This window comes from Pinus tabuliformis, chromosome 1_1 (assembly GCF_031772625.1).
Source record: "Pinus tabuliformis cultivar Carrire ecotype Pingquan chromosome 1_1, CPIR1, whole genome shotgun sequence".
Classification (NCBI taxonomy): Eukaryota; Viridiplantae; Streptophyta; class Pinopsida; order Pinales; family Pinaceae; genus Pinus; species Pinus tabuliformis.
Window position 1 is genome coordinate 233,140,416 of NC_142297.1, and position 6,000 is coordinate 233,146,415.

A 6,000-nucleotide genomic window follows, 5' to 3' on the forward strand; every position below is an offset into this window, starting at 1 on the left:
ATTTGAGCGGACAGAGGCCGAGAGCTTGAGACCCCTGGAAGAGGAAATGAACACAACGCCAATTGGCTTAAAAGCCACAGAATGACAAAGACAAAGGCAGTGTTGAGACAGAGAAGAAGACAGAGGCAGAAAGCGAGAGGGAGAGTCTGTTTACTTAGAGAGACTTGAGGGATTCAAGTTGACCTTGCTGTTTTTTATCTGTTGTGTTGAGACTCAAATTGAGCTCACTATTGTAAAAACTCTGATCTTAAAGACATAATAGAGAGGTCACCACTGAAGGCTAGACTAGGAGATGTAGCCCAAGAGTTTTGGGTGAACTCCTTGATTATCTTGCTATGTTATATGTGTGTGTCTATTATGTTTCTCTAACTGCTCATTGTCTATATGATTTGCAGTCTTATTGATCCTTTGCACTAAATGATATAGGAAAATCTCGCACGAGTTTGTAATACCTTGATACTAATCTAAGAACACATTTGCAGGTCAAGTGGTATCAGAGCTTTTTGTTTTTGGTTTGGTAAGGTTAGACAAGCTTGTGCTGGACTTTTTTTATGCTAACTAGGTCAAAGCTCAAACTGTGAGAAGGAGAACTTGTTGAGGCCAATCCAGAGATTGGAAGATTCTTTCCACAGAGAAGAATGGTGGAAGAAGCTCCACTGGTATCAGAAACTTAGTTCATCAATAGTTTTATGGCCATGCGAGCCATGGTGGAGGAAATGTATCAGGAATTGGAGAAGGGTCGAGGTGAGAGTATTTTGACACCTAAACCAGACAAAGAGGCAGAAGAACCTTTTCTATTTGCCCATCCAGAAGGTAAAGAAAAAGAAGAGAGGACTTCTTGACCATCTACTCCATCATCACCTTCATCATCCTCATCATCTTCTTCACATAAAACTAGCCTTGATAAGAAAAAGAAGAAGACTTCTTTGATTAAATTACATGTAAAGTTTGATTTGCCAATTTATGATGGAGAATTAAATGCAGAAAAGCTAGATAACTAGATTAGACAGATTGATGTATATTGCAGGGTGCAGAACATTGATTCAGAAAGGAGAAAGATTCAGCTGGCTAGCCTTCGCCTTGGAGGAACTACCCTAGTGTAGTGGGAAGGCAAGACACAAGCTGATTTGAAAAGCATGGTAAAATTCTTTCTACCTGCAATGAATTTGTTTCTACCATTAAAAAACAATTCTATCCTCTAGCTTATATGCAACAAGCAATGATGAGTTGGAAAACTCTTTGCCAATTAAAGGGCCAAAGTGTACAAAGTTATACCTAGGAATTTAGGAAAAGAGCTTTAACTCTAGGCATTTCTCTAGTCTCACCTGAAACTTTGTTGAAGTATATAGGTGGTTTGCATAGCTATTTGAGGCACACCATTATCATGTTTAACCCCACTAGCCTAGATGATGTATCAGTTCAGGCTACAAATCTATAGGCTAGAGGCAAGAATGTGAACCCAGAGATTGGGGGATCATCAAAACCCTCTGCAAGCAAGAACAAGGAAAAGAGGAAGCTGAAATGGAAGGAGAGGAAGACAAACGTTGTACAGAAAGACAAACCTTCATGCACTCACTGCAAGAAGGATGGGCACGATGATGCACACTGCTGGTCATTGCATCTGGAGCTAAAACCCAAGAAGTTTGGGGGTAAGAAGAAGAAAACTGTTGTTGCTGTTCAGAAAGACTTGGGGTCAGAATTAGGTGATGAAAAAATAGTGACAGCCACAGGTATAAAAGATAAAAATTCTGAAGCATCTGCAAGTAGTTCTGCACAATCTATTGATAATGAAGAAAATGAGAGGAAAAGACATGAGCTTTTTCATATTAGATTTATTTCCAAGCACCAAAAGATTGATACTTTATTTGATAGTGGATCACAAGTAAACTTGATTTCTAAAAGAATTGTAAAGAAGTTGGGATTACTAACAACACCTCACAAGAAGCCATATCCACTAGGTTGGGTATGTGATAAAGCAAAGCTACAAGTGACACGACGATGCAAACTTAGGTTTGCTATTGGGTCAACATTTGTAAATGAGGTTGAGTTAGATATAGTTCCCTTGGATATATATGTTATTGTTTTAGGAAGTCCTTACTTGTATGATAGAAAAGCCATTTTCTATAGAACTGAAAATAAGTATCAAATCACTAAATATGGAATAGAATATATTGTAAGAGCTCATAAACTCAAAAATAACTATTCTCTCATAAACTCGGGGCAAATGAAGAGAATTGTAAATTCATGCAAGAAACTTTTACTAAAAGGAAAAGAACCCATAAAACCAATATATTTGAAGGCTGTGATGCTAAACAGAAAGCTAATTTAGATAAAGTTGTTTCAGAATATGATATCCTATTTCAAGAACCTAAAGGTCTACCACCCAAAAGGGAAATAGTACATGATATTCATTTGCAGTAAGATGCTCCATTACCTAACATCGGAATGTACATGTTATCCACTTTAGAGAATGCAGAGATCAAGAAGTAGGTACGAGAGCTGCTCGATAAAGGGTTCATAAGACCAAGCACATCACCATCTAAATCTCCAATCGTGTTGGTGAGAAAGAAATATGGCTCGTGGAGGATGTGCATTGATTATAGAGCACTGAATAAGATAACGATCAAGAATCGTTATCCTTTTCCTCGAATTGATGATCTATTAGATCAGTGAAAAGAAGCAGTTTACTTTTCCAAGTTGGACTTGCATAGTGGCTATCATCAGGTCAGAGTAGCAGAACAAGGCGCATGGAAGACTGCTTTCAAAACAAATCAAGGGCTGTATGAATGGCTGGTTATGCCTTTTGGCTTAACTAATGCTCCCGCCACTTTCATGAGAGTTATGAATGATGTACTCAGACCTTTTATTGATGATTTTGTAATTGTATATTTAGATGACATTATTGTTTTCAGTAAAACATGGGAAGAACATTTGAAGCATGTAAAGCAGACCTTAGATGTTTTGAAAAATAGAAAATCTCTATGTGAAATTATCAAAATGTGAATTTGGCAAAACATCTTTAAATTATTTGGGTCATATTGTAGGGGGTGGTAAATTGAAGATATATCCCTCTAAGGTTGAAGTCATTGTGAATTGACCTAAACCCAAATCTGCTACAGAAGTTAGGAGTTTCTTAGGAGCAGCACAATATTGGAGAAAGTTTATTGCTAACTTTTCCTTGATTGCAGCTCCCTTAAATGTTTTAACAGGATTGAACAAGGTGTTTCAATGGGGAGGCAAACAACAGAAAGCCTTTGACACCTTAAAAGAAAAAATTAGTACAGCACCAGTACTAGCACTGCCAGATCTTCAACGACCACTTGAGATTGAAACAGATGCCAGTGACTATGCCATGGGAGCTGTGTTGATGCAACACAGTAAACCCCTATGCTATCATTCTGAGACATTTAATTCTGCAGTAGTTAATTATCCCATATATGATAAAGAATTGTATGCATTAATACAAAGTGTGAAAAAGTGGAAACATTATCTAATGGGCAAAGAAACAATCATCCATATAGATCATCAACCACTTCAATATTTGCACTCACAAACTAAATTGCAGCAATCAAGACACTATAGGTGGATGGGTTTTCTACAACAATTTCATATTTTCATCAAATATAAGAAGGGCATACACAATAAGGTTGCATATATGTTATCCAGACCAATCATAAATGCATCTACTATACTTAATGATGCAGGAGCATAGACTCGGAAAAATACCTTGTATTTATTAAAACTAAGGGGTCTCATGTTTTTGAGAAATTATTAATTTTATGTAAATATTTATGAGATTTTGAGAGGATTTGTAAGTGTTTCCAAACAACTGAAAACATGAGAGGAATTAGCCTTGGGATATTTAAGAATTAATTATGAGCCTAAGTTAGATTTAGTTTCATAATTTAGGGATAAAATTCTAGATTATAGGGGTGTTGAGATACTTGGGGATTTTGTGGAGTGACTAAAGGGATATGAACCAAAATTGGTTCAATTCAATTGATATAGATTAGTGAGATATTAGAGATTGTGAGAGAGTGTGAGATTGAGAGTAGGCTTGAACAGCAAGGCTGTAAGCCTTCAGAAATTGTAAAGGGCCATGGCATTGAAACATCTGGCCAGAAAAAGTTGTAAGTCATTGTTTTATTTCAGTTTATATATATTGGGTGATTGAGAAATTGTATATTTGTTCGTAACATTGTTAAATTAATGATCGATGGGCTTGAAATCACATTTATTTATGTGAAAACTGTTATGCAAATCATCAAGGGTAAATGGTATTAAAATCTCTGTTTGCAAAGGGCGCCATTCTAAGAAAAGATTTCTGTTAGAGATCGATTGGTTAATATGAGGAACTGAATATAGAGCTACAGGACGGGATCGATTGGTGGGAGAATCCATTTGCTGTATAAAAGGCGCTTGAGATCATCTCGGCACGCATTGGGGCGGAAGAGATTTCCATATCTCACCGTATTACAATCAAACTGGACACGTAGAGTTATCAATCAAGTTAGAAATTAAATTATGTTCAGAGTTATATCGCATCGGCGCTGAGGAACGGTTGACAGGTTTGTGTATTAAAGAATTCGGCGACTTGTGACTTCCGATAGTATCGGATCGGAACCTTGGAGCACTGAAACTAAGAACACATAATAAACTAAGTGTTGAATAAATCGACTGTCTTCTTGGTAGTGAGGGCGCTCGGCGTTGTTTTATTATTCGGGCCTTTTATTTCTGTCTTCCATTGGTTATGATAATCAGATGTCTACCAGGATTGTTGCTGCTGGCGATCTATAACAAGAATATTTTATGCTTGGGTTGCGTTCTTGCGCAGGCTTGTTAGTGAGAAGAAATTACCGAATGATTTGATATGCCATAACATGAAACTACTGCTTGGGCGACCATACAGATGTAGCCGGCGAGTGTCACTATTATAAGCACCTCTGTCTTCATAGCTACCACATGTCAAAACAAAGGTTATGATATAATGAAGAGGAGTCTTCCGTGGACACCAAAATAAAGATTGTGGTAAATCAATGCCACAAGCCTTTGTTTAAAATAAGGCCAGATTGTAACAATGCCGGTGATTTATACGTATATGCCTTGCCTATACAAATATACACATGAGCCTTTGTTTTGAATGAGGGCCAGCCGACGCTGATACCAAGGAACAGGGGAAGACCGCTGTGGATATTACCTGCATAATGTCATAAGAATAGCGCTGTTGATTTTTAATTAATGACCGCGTTACAGTCAAAGTTCAAAGGCCGTGCAAATCTGGACTGAATTCTCATAGATAAAGGAGAGTTCTTGCGCAGCGGTAGCTATATTGGCGGTGTCGAAGACCTCAGGAATGGCGTTGTGTGAGAATACCTGCAGTTGAATGAAAATATATTGCAACAAAGGCTGCGTTCCGGAGATTGGGAACGAATTGAGTCATCATTTGGTCGCCCAGATTATTGGTCCATTGCAATTGTACCGGACTGTTGGATTAATTGCATTACATATATCCATCGACCAACACTGATATATAGTGATTGTATATATTGGCCGAAACACGCGAGGTGTGTAGATTAATACATATATCAGAGTTGCTGTAGTAATTCGATGACCGAGCCTTTGTTTAAGTAAAGGGCAGATTCTAATCGGCGGCATATATACATATAAATGTCGGTTGCCTCTTTGTTTAGAGGAGAAGCCAGCCTTAACCAGCAGCAAACATTTGGGTGCATTAGAAGTGAAGTTTAAAGGTGAGGGCGCATTCCAGCCTATATACATATTAAGATTGTTTATGAAACTAATGAGTTGTGAATCAGACTCTTGATGCCAACCAGGGGTTTTATAGCACCGTATGTTCAAGTCCAAGCGTGGTGTGTATAAGTCATGAATTAAAGGGGAACGAAGCAGAAGTAAGCTTCCACTAATTCAAATGTACAGCGTGTATTGAAGTGCGTGGTTTATACGCATTATGTTAAGAGGATCCTGGTAGTTGTGGCCTGG